The sequence below is a fragment of the Symphodus melops genome (assembly GCF_947650265.1).
Source record: "Symphodus melops genome assembly, chromosome: 19".
Lineage (NCBI taxonomy): Eukaryota > Metazoa > Chordata > Actinopteri > Labriformes > Labridae > Symphodus > Symphodus melops.
The window spans coordinates 11,204,967-11,220,840 of NC_136709.1; the positions used below are offsets into that span (position 1 = coordinate 11,204,967).

General features: G+C 42.5%; 1 protein-coding gene across 2 annotated transcripts in view; it reads right to left on the reverse strand.

The window, feature by feature from the left end:
* Positions 1 to 10,108, reverse strand: part of LOC306840009 (G patch domain-containing protein 2-like) — a 43,743-nt gene extending 33,635 nt beyond the window's left edge. For both annotated transcript variants that reach the window (XM_079368992.1, XM_079368991.1), the window contains exons 1-3: positions 10,095 to 10,108; positions 9,480 to 9,528; positions 6,884 to 7,036 (exon numbers count right to left, since the gene is read on the reverse strand). The gene's annotated coding sequence lies outside the window, so the exon portion shown is untranslated. The remainder of the gene's footprint in view (positions 1 to 6,883; positions 7,037 to 9,479; positions 9,529 to 10,094) is intronic.
* Positions 10,109 to 15,874: the final 5,766 nt, after the last annotated feature.

Genomic DNA, 15,874 nt, shown 5'->3' on the forward strand with positions numbered 1-15,874 from the left:
TTTAGTCCTGAGACTGTTTTGAAATCATTGTTTTATAAAATAAGGTGCTATTGTTTGAACTTTCTAAATCTCACCATACCTCCCCCATCGTGCCTGAAGAAAAACCAAATTGGGGTTGGAATTCATTAAAGTACTTAAGGGATGTAAATAAGGGTGGTCAGCATCCGGCAGATGTCTGTAACACCTATGTTAATCAGCTTGGGTTTTTGGTTGTTCTAACAAATGCAAATTCTAGCATTTCTTTTCATCTTGACTCACAGTTCTGGGTTGCTTTCACAATCAATGGTGCATTTTATTCTTGGATGAAGATACCATAGGGTGTTTTTTCTCCAATTTTCACTCTGGATTGAAATAGAGCTGAGAAATTAGTTTTTATCAACCATTGTGTATTAATACACTTGTTCAGTATGTTGACAGTGTCTGTGTATATGTTTCCCTATGCAGAGGCATTGTCAAGCTGAGACAGTGTTTGTTGTTTGTCCATTTTTGTTTTCTGGCAGAAAACGGTCCGAAATTTTGCAGGACAAGTTTGCAAACTATTTTTAGTTTTTTAAAAAAATGCATTATTTTACTCCGGAGTTTCATAAATGTGGTCCTGATTTACGTCCACAATCTTGGATGTTAAAAAACTGCAAAAACAAACAAACGGTTGCCTAATTGGTTTGAACAGGCTATTGTTGTCCATGGATTTTATAAAATAGTGGAGATCTCCCCACCCCCACACATGGGGTAGAATTTTGGCCATGACTGACTTTTTTGACTTGAACTCCTGACACAGATAAAGCTTCAACTGACTTGACACAAGCTTTATCGAGTTCCCTCTGTCTATGACTACCAGACACTACCAACCTTTTTAAATCTTTTTGTGCACTCATGTGATTTTAAAATGAAGAACAGCCTTAACCTTACTCTTTACAGCTCAAGATGGAGAACCACACCCCTGTCTGTGTCAAAACCAAGAGATGCACTCTTTGACACTCCTTTCATTAACTTTGATTTTGTTTTTTTTTATAAGATGTTTCTGCTATGAGATCCAACAGATGGATCCCCTCGTGTCTCATCTATGTACTAACCCTGCTAACCTGTCTGCTCGTTTGACACATGGTCTTGACCATGTGTCAAAAAGGGAGGATGTAAGATATTGTTAAAATATTGTTGTGTATTTAACCATGATTTTTTCGTTAAGTTAATCTTCCCTAAGGTGAAAGCGGTTTTTCTGGGGACTACGTTAGTGAAACTCCACAGCATCCAGCCTGGAGATGGAGTAGTGACAAAGGACCTGAGAGGAAAGACGTTTAACCACGCTGGACGGGACCAGATCTGGAGCTGCTGATGACAACAACTGCCGTCTGGATAACTGAGAGGGACACCTGGAGCTGCTGACAACACCCACTGCCGATTGGATGACCAAGGGACACCGGGATCCATACATCACTGCAAACCTTTCCGAGCCATGACACTGATGGAAGAACAACAACCTCACTTTCGGAGGGCTGAGAGAGGACGCCGTTGGACGAGTATGGCTGTGGCCCTCATCGTTGTTTTGGTCACCGCAATGGCTGTTACCAAATCCTGGTTAAAAGCAGAGCAAAATTCGGACTCCAAACGTCCTCATATATTCATACCTTTCATACCTACTCAGACACCCCATCTCGTACAGAAGGGTAAACATGGACTGTCTACAACAGCAAAAGAAGACAAGAAAGAACCAATGCAGGATCAGAAGATTCTAAAAGGACATGAGCTAAAACTTGCCACAGAGCAGGTGATCAGAAGAAAAAGACAATTGCTTGAACAGAACAATTGGAAACCCTGGGGTTTCGATGCTGGTGAACTAATTGATAACTATAATGAGAAAAATAGTTGGTACTCTTTTATCAGGTGGATGAAAGCTAGAATGTATAGTGCCAACATGACTGTTTTAGCTATTCAAAGTCCTCCAGCAAATTGGCATTCTCTTTTCCAACTTGAGGTAAAACACTGTCCTTGTTTAGATCCAGTTGTTAGTCTAGTCCAATATTATGCTAACCAACCAAAAATAGACAGGGACACACGGACGCATTGTAAATTTTCTCACAAAATATGGTATAATGCAACTAGAAATTTACATAATCATACAGCGAAGCAAACCGACGTGTATTTGTCTTGTATAGCATGGTTCTGTGATCATATGCTCCCACAAACGATCCCTTTCAAATCTACACATGCAGAATCAACTGAAATTCCTATAGATCACAGTATTTCTCACCCTATTTGTGTATGTGCAAATGGTAATGGTCAATTTATGGGAGTGTCACATTGCCCAAATCCTGTTGCTAGTATAACCACACAAAATTTAAAAATTGGCAAAACTAATATTACATTTAAAAATGGAGAAACAGTGCTAATCAATAAATTCATTCAAGCTCCTGCGCACAAAGGCGTCCCACCTATTGGGAATTTTTATTGGTTGTGCGGCAATGAGGCATTTATTTTCTTACCCCCAGGATGGTCTGGATGTTGCTATTTTGTTAATCTCACAATTACAAATTTAGCATTACTTCCTATAAGTTTAAAACAACATTCAGAGAACAGTCACATCCAAAAACGCGAATTGGCACAATTCTCTGACCTTGAATCTTATCACTGGCGTGTTCCTTTAGGGGAAAAATGGGGTATTGGATTATTCCCATGGTATGGCGTAACATTCCTGGCTGACCATATCGATAATATAACTTATTCAATGTCTGCTTTTGCTAATGAAACAATAAAAGGTTTCAAGTATCTAACTGCAAATGATAAATCCCACAGATTAACTCTGTTGAAACATGAGATGGCCCTTGATTATATTTTGGCAAAAACAGGAGGTTTATGCATGACACTAAATTTTACAGGTGAAGCATGTGTCACACTCATCCCTGATAATTCTGAAAATATTACAAGTGTAATCACAGCACTTGAAAAGATTCGCAATGCATTTGGTCCTTCTGAATCAGCAGGTTTTAGTTTCAACAAATGGTTAAACAACCACCTTGGCCCCTGGGGTGCTCTCATGATTCATGTTCTAATCCCTGTTGTGATTGTATTTGGTATTGGTCTGTGTTTCTGTACTTGTGCGCTGACATGTATGCGAGCCCTTATATACAGATGGATAAGCGGTGTAGTTGGAGGAGAAAAGACATTATATGTAAAAATACCAATTGAGCCAATTCATGATAATGAACAAGATAAAAATTCTATGACGGAATGGGCCCCAGGAAACCCATATGATGATTCAGATGAGGAGTTGGTATAATTCTGCCTTTAAGATTTTTAAACTGAATTGTTGCAATGTGTGTTTTTCCTTGCATTCATTTTTCCTCATTTGTTTTTTTCTTTCTTATTGATTTGTTTTTTGTTTTATTTTCTTTTGTTTTTCATTCATTTTTCACTGTAACGAACAGTCTGTTATAATGACCTTGTATGGTAATTTCTACAAATGTTGTTTGACACTTTGTGTCAAAAAGGGAGGAATGTGAGAAATTACCTAGACTTGCAGGAGACACCAAATGAACAGAGGTGTCAGAGAGCCACAGGAGGGCCTCCTCCTTCGCAGACAGTACCATACGGATGAAAATGTAATTTGATTATCACAGAGTCACTGTCTCCAGACAGACAGAATACACTAAACTTTAAGATCACCATTTGTTAAGTGTAAGGTCACCTCCCCATATCTCTCTGTATTGTATAAAAGGACTTGTAATGTAAAGGTTCGGGAGAAGATGCTCTGGCCTCTCCTCCGTGCTGCACGTATTAAAAGAGATCTGATTCAAGCGCCACCGTGAATTTTCTTCTTGAGAATTAGCAACTCTCCACCTCGTAAAAGGAGAATTTTCCACGACAAGTTGTCACCAACAAGAGTCCTTTGTTTCATAATTACATCCATTATAATCTGAGTCAAAGAAGTTATCCTTTGGATAGCTGCGCAAATAATCCTAATCTAAGAACTGTCAGTCATGTCAAAGTATTGATAGGTGTTTTATAAAGAGAGCTCGATTGGTCTTTCAGCTGATGGTCTTCAACAGAACAAAAAAAAAAAAAAAAAAAAGAGTCTGGATGAGACTACCTGACAATACAGCTTGAGAAGCCCTGTAATTTTCCAATCACTGGCCCTTCAGGCCGGCCGTTCCTTGGGGCAGTAAGATCAAATGAGCTCCTGCATTTTCTTTTGTAACAGTCCAAACTCTATTTGTCTGCTTGCAGGAACAAAAACAATCAGGGAGCTGGGAGAGAGAGAGAGAAAGAAAGAGAGAGAGAGAGAGAGTGGCCGGCTTTTTGGTCTCTCTGGAGAAGGGCCAAAGACAGGGCTGTGGTGGGGGGGGAGTCGAGTGGGGTGACACAGATAACAGAGAGCTCCCCCTCCCATCCATCCCCCCGCCTGTCCGCTGTGGGTGGTTGGTTTTGGTGATGATGAACGGGAGGACGTGGATCAGCACCAGGTCCCTGCTGTCAGGGCTCTCTGCAGGACGAGACAGAGAGAGGAAGTGTCACTCTCTGCAGGCCTGCTGGGCCAACCTGGACTCTGCTGGGTCCTGCTGCTCGAGTCTTCACAACAAATCAAACACCCACAACACCCACCCCTCCCGAAACACGGCCCCACACACAGCCACTCTACCTCTCTCTGGAAGAATGTGTTGGAAAACATAAACAGGCTGTTAAGCATACTGCCTCTGAATCTCTGCTTCTGCTGGTTCGGTGGATTTCTGCGGAGCATTTCGGAAGAGAAACTCGGCCTTGTGCTGCAGTTGTAAAAGGGGGGCTTCTCCCGTCCCCCACCCTCTCCTTACTACAGCCCTCTCCACAGGCTTATTTCCCCTCGCAATGAGAGGTGACAGTGAACAGTGAAACTCGTCAGTGTGAATAACACACAGTCATGCTTGGTGAGACCCTCTGGTGGAGCGCAACACACGCTCGCAAATGGCGGCACACACACACACACACACACACACACACACACACACACACACACACACACACACACACACACACACACACACACACACACACACACACACACACACACACACACACACACACACACACACACACACACACACACACACACACACACACACACACACACACACACTGAGGTTCAAGGGCTCAGCAGTGGGCACCCTGTCAACCTCGGTGCACTGCCTTACATTACAGTTGAGCGGCGGACAAATTGAGCGATCTAAAGGGTTAAATTTGACAAGTTTGCCAGTCTGACCTGTGTTTGTTGTACACAAAGCACTCGAAATTTCAATGAGCTGAGAACAGTGAGCTTAACCACTGAAACGAGTTCTTAATGAGCGCAAGCAACAAAACAAAAGGTCAGAGTGACACTTGTCAAGTTTACAAACTCAGCTCAGCTCACATTACTGTACCATCAGGCGTCCCTCAGCGATGTGCTGTTCTCTTGAGTCTTGCCGTGTCCTTCAGTGGCACCTTATAAGAGCAGTCCATAACACAAGCAGTGGTCAGGCTTAATTTACCCACTTTCTCTGTCCACTGCCCCATCAGCATATAGTATCACATAACTGCTAATGGGCTAATGGAGAGGGGGGGAGGGAGCGGGAGGACGACAGCGATAGTTAGGGAAATGGAGCTCAGGTTCATCCAAACATTTAATAACTTATCCAATCCGGAGCTTTCACCTCTTACTGGGCTAATTATATCATTCAGCTTGCCTTGAAGAAGGGGGCCCAGCGTGGACGCTCTGTCTTACAGTGTCATCACATAATTATGACTTATGCCAGCGCGACCTAGCAAGCTGGATGAAGTCAGCTTGCCATAAATTTTAATGATCACTTCGACAATACGAACATTCGAAGAGCCTCAGCTGCATTAACGGGGGGGGGGGGATATGGATGCCATCGCACGGAGCAGACACAGATGAAAAAGAGGTAAAAAGACAGAGGATGTCATAAGAGGCAGAAGTGGAAGATGTCGGTGTGACATGTTTGGGAGAGTTGAGTTTAAACCTGGCAGACAGCCGCTTGTGTGAGATCAGGTTCTGTGGTCAGCGGGCTGCTTAGAGGCCAATGGAAGGCCTGTCAGAGGGCTAAACACCTGAGTATAGTCTGCTTCAATGGAAAAACAGCAGCTGACACTCAATGCTCGGGATCTGACCTCATTCTACGAATAACACACACTGGACGGAGGGCATGTTAGAAGTCCTGGCACATCTATCGTGGAAACATTTGTTCCTCAGAGCAGGAAGTTTGAATAACTTTAAAATGTCTCAAAAAAAAAAGAGGAAAGACAATTATCATGGGGAACTAGAGAGGTCATAATAAAATGGTCCTTTTTTATTGCTTTAATATGGCTAATTAGACCATAGTGATTGATCATTGTTGGAGTATGCATCAGGAGGTTTGAGGATCCGAGGCTGTCAATAATTTTACATTTCTGGAGTAATTAAGAAATCTTCTTTGACCTTTGAGTATCATGGTGACATTTTTGTTATAAATTATACATACATATATATATATATATATATATATATATATATATATATATATATATATATATAAACATTGCTAAGCGGCAAATATATGAATGTAAACCTATACTACAGAAAAAGGAATATTGATTTAAAAAAAAGGCCCAGGCAGATATTATGAAGAACAGAGAGCAGTCAAAGGAGAATCTGATCTCTCTTTCACTTAATATTAATGTCTGTTTTGCTACTATCCTGTTTCAGAAGGACCCTGCTCCTGCGGTAAAGGGATTGAATGACACAGATTACCTGTTTGGAAAGCCCCACCAGACAGCTGATTGATAATGCATGACACAAAAATGTTTTTGTTTACCCACAGATGTAGCTGTGAGCCGGGTTTCAGTTTCTTGTTTTTTTTGTGTGTTTTTTTTCAACACAAACCTGATTCAAGGGGCAGAAGTGGATTGAGCGGAACGTCATGGGTTAGGATGTCTCGGCTGGGACTCCACTGTGGCGTCTGGCTCCATCTCTAACTTCTCAACCGGGGGGGGGGGGTCATCCACATCATATTCATCCCATTTGGCCTGTGTTGTCCTAAAGGGGATGTAACATGAAAACATAATCTCACGCCACAATTTCATTCCTCCAGCAGCTTTAGATTAGATTGAAACTTCCCTGCACACTTTCCTGGGACTGTCAAATGAGCTGTCAGTCATGTGTCAGAGGCAGCCCCTGCTCATTTGCTCTAATACATCACACAGCCTTTTATATGGATCAGTATGAGGGGGACTTTCTACACAAACGCCAGCAGCTTCTCTACTGGGACGCATGGTGATTGATAACATGTCCCCGGCTCTTCACACTCGTGCCTATTTGTATAGTAGGTTGAAGAACTGACATCTACAGTGCCCATCACTGCTTTGCAGAGAACATGACATCAGCATCGGAAACACAGCACCACGCTTTAACACATGAACAAGCAGCTTTCCATTCATACAGTACAGTGTGACAGCCATTGACCGATCGCTTGTACTACAAAGTAATATTTGTATTTCCCCTTTAATGAAAGCAATACAGGAAACAAGCCCAGGTGCCACTTGAAATTAAAGACTATGGCTATTAACTCCCCCACTTAACCTTCATATTATCACAATGGATAAATGTTTATTGCTCATTAGTATGTGCGTACAGTTTTAATGCTTTAGAAATCAGCTGCTGACTTCCTGTCTGAGTGTTGAAATCACTGAGGGGAATCCTGGGTCTGTTTTTGTGTAGCGTCATATTGGCATATTGTTTGGGCTAATGGCCACTTGGCACATAGACAGCTATCCATCCCAATCTCAGCCTCACTAATCCAATTGAGGCAACCTGCTTGGCAAGAGAGAGACTCATCTGTCTTTACTGTTCATTAATGGGGCTCCTCTTCGAGCTCGGAGCCCATTCACATTCCTTCGAATCGGACCGTGAGCAAACCTCGTCATAAAGTCACTGGATGTATTCTGGACGAGGCAATCACTTGTGAGATACATAATCACTGCTGTGTGTGGTAAACTATGTGTAAATATGAGACCTGCCAAAGGGATGAGACGCATATTTTTACAGAGAGCATATAAACACTCGCCTATTCATATATTTGATTCAGCTCAATAAAACCACCACTACACTCACTCTGTCCTGAGAACAGAGCTCTATAAAGATTGTTTTTTTTACCCTGTCCATGGCAGAGCTTTATGTCTAGCGGTGGAATGATAATAATGTTTCTAATCTAGTTACATTGCACACAGAATTGTCTTCCATGTTAATGATGGACTGGCCCCCTCCCTGCTCCGCTGAGATGCTTACTTTCAATTTGTGTACTGTCATCTCCCCGCCACATGGCTGAAATTGATGCACTCTCTTTCTTTTAATTAAATCAAAAGACAGTCGGGGGTCCGGACAGGTGGGGGTCCTGCTCCCGTGTACAGCCATCACAAAGACCTGGCTGACTCCTGGATGAATCAGAGATTTGCCTGTTTGTCTTCTTGTGTGTAACTGGATATGTTTTTGCTGCAACGTTTTAATACTTTCTTTTAAAGCCTAAAATGTAAACCACAAGAAGGGTTTAATCAAGTTAAATCAAATAATTTTGAATTGTTGATACACTGGTTTTCTCTGAAAAAAAAATCAAAAAAAATCTGTAGTCTAACTTTCTTATAATATTGATTTTAGTCAAAAACACGTGGACATTCTTCCAAGTAAATACAAAAATAACAATCCTAGAAATGCTCTCTCAGGTTGGTTTGCCCCCAGGCAGAGCTGGAAACAGAGTCTAAGAAATAAGAGCGTAAAATTCCCACACATTAGAAGGTGGATAATTGGATTTCCCGTGTCCTGTACGGTGGGCGGTTTGGTTCCTGCAGCTGTGACATTATCAAGGTAACATAACCTGAAGGCTGCGGTGTAGCAGCACAGGCCCCGCAAGGCCTGTCCTCCAGTTCCACATCACTGCCTGCTTGGCTATTCATCCTGTAGACCCTGCAAATGAAATTATGGGAGGAAGAGCAAAGGACATTCTTTGGGAATTAATCCCATTTATGACTAAACTCACTTCTGATTTTTCTAGTGAGGCCCTCTTTTAGATGTAAGACACATTTAGAATTAGACAAGGCCTCAGAAGGATTGAAAGAAACACAGTTTGTGGGTTTGTTTGCTGGATAACTTGAAGACATCACAGAAATAAAATATACTCAGCTATTTTTTTATTTTGTTTTATTTTACTTATTTATTTATTTATTTATTTGGGGGGGGTAAGATGCGGTCTAAATTACTGTTTTATTTTTACTGCATCAGGGAAACTACAGACAGATGTCAAAATGCAATATTCTTTAAAAATATATAAATAAGAGAGTCAATATCTGTTTATAGCCCTAATGACAAGCTAATATCATAATTTCATCTGAAAAGACGTAATCCAAATTTTTAAGAGTTTGATTCAAGTCCGGTTGATTATCACAGTATCCCTAACATTGGATAGAAAGGTCATATTGAGGACACTTACCCTGGTGTCTCCAGTCGAATCTCATGCAGCACTGACAGGAGCTAATACACTCTGTAATGTAAAAACACAATCAATGAAAAAACTATATGATTATAAAAAAAATACCTCTGTAATATGTCATAAAATAGTTTTCTTAAGATACCCAGGCAGTTTTTTTTATCTTAAAAAATACCAACTTAACCTTAAACAACACCTAAAGCCTAACTCGATAATTTACACTGATATTAACTATCATGGCAATTTATTAAAGAACAAACACACACAATTATGTGTTCAGAGAAAATAAGAACTATAAAGTTTTCAGAGCAAAAAAAAAAAAAGAAGTAAAACTGAACCATTGGTTTCCTTATAAACTAGATATTTGCTTGTGTTTTCTTTCATATTTTTGTAGCAGAAGTCTTCTGTCTCACAGTAAGAGGTTTTCATTCCTAAGAAAAGAACCCCGAATCAATAAAAGATCTCTGAATACTGTTTGATGTAACAGACAATCAAAGACTGAACACATAAATAGGCATTTATACTAACTATCTAAAATGTGCCTTTAAAATGGTTTAGAAGTCGTCAAAACGACGATACAATGGGATAATTCTAGCCATAAAGTTTGAAAACACTTACTCGTTGTTTTAAAACGTGATTGTGTCCGTCTAAACTCGGACACAGATGCTCCTGTACTGTATTTGTGACGTTCTGCTTTGAATCTCTGGTAACCCTTACATCTAGAGAAAGCACCTGACATCAATTAGTCCTGTCGGCCTACTCTCGCGATTTTGCGGACAAACACTGCCCCCTAGTGGCGACACGGGATTAAAGCTCTTTCAACGAGAATATAATCCAACAATGCAAAATCTAAAGTCTTCGTTTCTGAGGATTTTGAAAAAGCCTTATTATGCTTACATTTTAAGAGGCTTTTTGAATTGCAGTCAATAATAAACAACAATTGATTCTTTTCACTTGCACGTGACAAAATAGAGATGGTTTTTTTTTCGTTAAAGATCATATTTTAAAAAAAGAAATATGAGTTTTCTGTGCAAAATGTTAAGTAATACTAGTTTGATTATAGTCTTACTGTATGCTCTGCATCTGTATCAAATGAATAAATCTGTATCAAATGTTTTTTCAAAAACCTGGAGATTTAAATCCTGACACACAAACACAACATACAGGTCTTAGTACAAGGGCCAGCCTGATTACAGCTCCTTCAATGTCCTCATCAAGCCCAGCGCAGACCAGTCAGAGATGAGGGGCCCCAATTGAACAGACACACAGAGCACATACAATAATATGTTCTCTACACTGCGCACAAACACACACACACACACACACATACTGTACATATAAATACACACAAACAAACAGAGACAAACACACATGCTGTAGGAGCCTCCTCAGGCAGCCGCAGAGCTCCGGCAAGTCCCTGCCATTATCCCGTCCTCTACCCTAAACACGCAGTTTTAATTTCAAAGCTCTGATTAGCTGATGATTGCATGACAGCCGCCGACCAGGTTCCCTTTTCGCCCGGCTCCCAGACTGCAACTCAATCATGCCCAATTAGTGGGTCCCCAAACACTCTCTCTTATTAGAGGACTCATAATCGACTCATTGTGTCCTGATTTGGCAAATAAATCACTCTGGAGGCTGCTCACTACCGCCCTTCTTTCTCTCTCCCCCACTTCTCTCACCCCATCATACACTGCCCACTCCCCTTCTTTTCCTTATCCAGGGGTTCAGTGACAACATTTTCAGGCCAGCTTTTCATTGGAGCTGACAGTTTGAGCAACGCTGGACTCCTTTTTTTATTCCCCCTGAAGAATGAAGAATAATTTAGCAGCTAAGGCAAGGCAGGCAGCATGCGGGTGTCCTTGTCCTACAAGGTTAAGAATCCATTCCATCTGAGAAAGAAAGGAGTGAATTAAAATAAATGATGGCCAGATATTTATTGCGAGTTTTTAGATGAAACCAAGTCACTTTGGTGGACCAGTGGGGGCCTCTGCTGCTGGTGGCTCATTGTAGCCGAGTGACCTCCCTATCTCAGCCTGCATAACAGGGCAATAACACTCAATGTCACATTACTTCTATCCTGTATTTAATATATTTATTTATTTTTCTATACCTATCTATTTCTACAAATGCAGTTATTACAGAGAACAGGGCAAATACATTTAATGAGATAGCAGGACATATATGAAACCATCCGGTTGGTGGATGCTAAGAATAATTATAATCTGATTGAACGAGAGGGAAACTGAGATTTAAAAACCCAGACAAGGAGATCCTGAATGAGACAAGGACAGGAAACATGGAGACATAGATGTCCTTCATCTTGGAGACACATAATTAAAGGCAGCTCTGACATGTACTAAATGTATTGTGAAGTTTAATTTGACGAACAGCTTCTTCTTTATACTCGACTTTGTCAGCGCAGGCTATCGTGGCAGATGGCTGTACATCATCACCTTGGTCGAGTATTCGGTCTGCTAAAAGTACATTTTTCTAGGCAACCACAGAAAAGTGCTTGCACACTGGTGGATTAATGTTGGGTCTCTGTAACTAAATGACAATTGATTTCTAAAGACTAAAGGGTCACACAATTGGAATTGGAATAACACTCTTCTCTCTTCATAGCTCCCATACAGTTCCTTAGGACAGAGATCCAACCTGAGAACTCTACAGACTCAGTGGGTAGACCAGTTTAAGCCGAGGGGTTCACAGAGCAATGGGAGACCTGTGATGTCTCGCGCATGCAGGAAACCGATGGACTGTGATGTTGTGGACTCAGAGAGAGACCCAAAGAGAAGCTTTAGCTGCGTCCCACTGTGACGGTGAGTTCACTCTGCAGGCTCGAACAGCTTCTCCTACAGCAGCAGATCCAACCTGAGGACGTTGCTTTCCTTTGTCCGAACAGAGTTTTTCCACCTTCATTGTCTCCCCCTCCTCCACGGTGCTGACGGTTATGTGTTTAGTGTGTAAGTGTGTGTGTGTGTTGAGTGGTCATTAGTCTCTGTTTACAGTGGAGAGAGCCTGGCCAGCTGGCATGTGACGTGTGATGTGCCGCTCTGTGGTCTACCACTGTGAGACCCCCGTGGCAGAGTCGAAGAGGCCCAGCTACCTGCTTCCCCAGGCGGGCCACAGAGACCGTGTCAACCCCCTCGGCAGATGGAGCCTCCAGCGTTTCTCTCATTTCTCTTCTACGAGCTAAAGGAGAGGTGAAGCAAGCTCTGGAGGTGGGACTGGCCCTGGCCCTGCCCCCCCCCCCCCCAAATCACAGATGCCAGGAGAAGGCTGAGACTCTGCGCGAGGCCCTGCTGGGAGGGTGCTGGGCCGGAACAGGTGCAATTTCTGCCCCCTCGATCCCCCCTCTGTCAGCACCTCAGTGGTGGAGCCCGTGCTCTCTTCCTGTCCTCGCTCCTTCTCATTCACACACTCGGGAGGTGTTGTGAAGTTACATCAAGCCCCTCCCTACATAATTCAGACACCAAAAACTCCAATCAGACACAGTTTTCATGCTCCCAAAAGACACAGACATTAAAAGTACCAGACTACAGAGTACAGTAGTAAAAGGTGTGTATTTGTGACCCTCAAAGAGCAAACATTAGTGTTTTGTTGGCTCAGGTGTTTTTCCTTTTCCTGCCTCCTCGGCTGACCTCCTCACTGCTGGGGGACCAACACACCCAGTCTCCCATCAGCCCTTACTTTATCGCCAGTGGCTATAAGACAAAGAATCTGTGCTGTGTACCTGGCTGCAGGCGGCATTATGTATGATGGAAAGAGTTTATGACAGAGGGGGGTGTGTGGCGAGGCCCGACAAGCCACCTTGACCTGCCCCTGCACACAGGACCTTGGTGAACCCCCAGCCCCGCACAAGCGACCCGACTACTCCAGCCGCCACTGAGTTATTATCATAATTTCCCGGAGAGGCATTGCAGGGCCTCCACAAGCAGAGAGGCATCCGTGTTTTACAGAATGTTTTGTGTTTTATTGCCTTTAAGTCACTCATAGGCCAGCGGAGAGGGCCCACAATGATAAGAAAACCAGTCATGTGAAAAATGAAGGACCTCGCCAACAGGACTGAGAGGTGAAGAAGGGAAATAATAAAATACATGACAAATGTGGAGCTCAGCTGTATTTCATGTTCAAACCCCCATCCAAGCCGCAGCTTCACTTAAACATACAAGGAGGAAGCAGGAATAATAATAATGATGAATTAAGACAATCTGAATGTTGCAAAAAAGAACAGAAGCTTTTCTTGCACGTAGCTTGTACTTAAAAAAACAAACAAAAAAAACAAAAAACCTCAGCCCTCTCACTCCCTTTTCCGGGTAATTTGACAACATGACGGCCATAAGATGCCATGGGGCATTCTAAGCTGCAACAGTCCAGCCATTTCATGTCCAAGCCCACCTGGGGTAAACAAAAAAGGACTTGGAGCGATAGAATATTAACTAAAAAAGAGGGAACAATATTCCTGACAAAAATGAAACTATTTTTCGACTCATCAAACTTTAGGTCTTAAAACGCATCGCTTTCATTGTGTCCACCCTCCTCTCCCATCACCCCCTGTGGGTTGTTTTTTTTTTTTTTAATGCGGTGTATCTAATGAAAAATAAAACATCTGTCTAATCTAGCCATTTCAAAAGCAAATCCCCTTTTGATCAAAATATGATATTGATCTGACTGCCTTAGTTGTGCGTGGCTAGGATTTCTCCTTTAAACTTGAAATATCATGGAGTCTTTGAGGCGAATCAATACTGCGGCTTCTTTTTGAGCCTTGTTTCAAAGGGCACAGGATCCATTTGAATATAATTGATGATATAGTTGAGTTAGTGTTGTGATGAATTAGTGTGTAAAACATGATCTGGTCCTGGCTTAAAAGGGGGGTGTTTTTATTTTCCTGCTCTCTCTCCCTGATGATAATATCCCCTCATGGTCGGTTCATGCCATCCGACTGATGCAGTGATGACCGGGTCAGCGACAGGGAACTCGTGACAGGCACGCCGCTGCTAGTGAAATGAACTGGTCCTAATACTCCTTGAGCTTTAGCGTGTCTGTCCTCACCCCTCACTCTGTATCCACAGGCCCCTGTCATTGGGCCCCAGCTATCGCCACATCTCCCCATTTTCTTTAATTACACCTCAGCATATTGCTTTTGGGCCATATGGAAGGCAGATATTGAGACCAGATAAGATGTATAAACTTCTGTCAACACCACATCATATTGGCTGGAACTGGAAACACATTATCTCTATTCTATCCTTCCAATTAGCGCCCAATATCAAAATACATTAAGGCGAGCCAGGTCGACCAGGAGCAGGAAAAACATTAGGTTGATGATGCCTTCATCATTTAAAAAAAAAAAAGTATAACTTCCTTGCACGTGTTTACTTCACCAACAAATGAAAACTAATTTCCTTCATGAGACTTGATAAAAACACAGCTAAATTACCCTTCTCCACTCAATGGCCTGAGCTAGCTTTGCTCAGCTGGTCCCAAATGGCCTTGAGCTTTTACAGTGGGCCTCAAAAACAAATGATACTGCCTTAAATATAAACACGAGTGGAAACTTACTTTCCTACATATTTCTGAGATGTGTTGCTGCGTGTGTTCCATCAAACGATTACAAGCGTTGTGTCCTTACTGGAACACTTTGGGTGAAATATCTGATTATAGATGCATGCTTTATGGTTATTTGGATTCTTGCAGCAGAAATGGCTCCATTATTTTTAATAGAAAAATGTCATGAAAAAACAAATTACACCCCAAACCCATATGAGGCCTGTATCGTCTGATCTGATGTCCACAGCATCAACTCACCTCCCATTGACTCTGTTCAACGGAAAGCTAAAGCTATAACCAAAAAGCTTTCGAAGAACAAAACTGTATATATTGTAGGTGCTTTGACTTGATTGAATTTACTGCACCCAGGCAGTGAGAGGTCATTGAAGCCTCGCTGCAGCATCAGGATGTACTGTATACACTAAGAGACATGGAGGGAATAAAGGAGAGGATTAGGCAGTAGAGAGAGGTCACTTTGAGAAGCTGGATGCAAGCACATGCCAAACAGCGTCTCTGGATCTCTCTCTCTTCCTCTAATCCCCTCTCTGATCCACCGACGCTTGGGCCAATCATTTGAGGCGGCACGCAACCCGTGATCACTGGGCCCTAATCTGAGCCCTCGGCCCATCCGCAGTCCACCTCAGACAGCACCGGCTGACTGCCAGCAGAGGAGTGGCAGGCTTAGCCTTCTCCAGAGAGACAGCTAGAGGTTGTCTCTACATGGATGGGCACTTCGCAGCTCAGCGGGGGCGGGAGGAAGGGGCAACATAGCAGCTGCTCCGGGCATATGGGCAGAATTCATTAAGTCTGGCTAAATAAGCCAATTGTGGAGGCGGTAAAAAGTG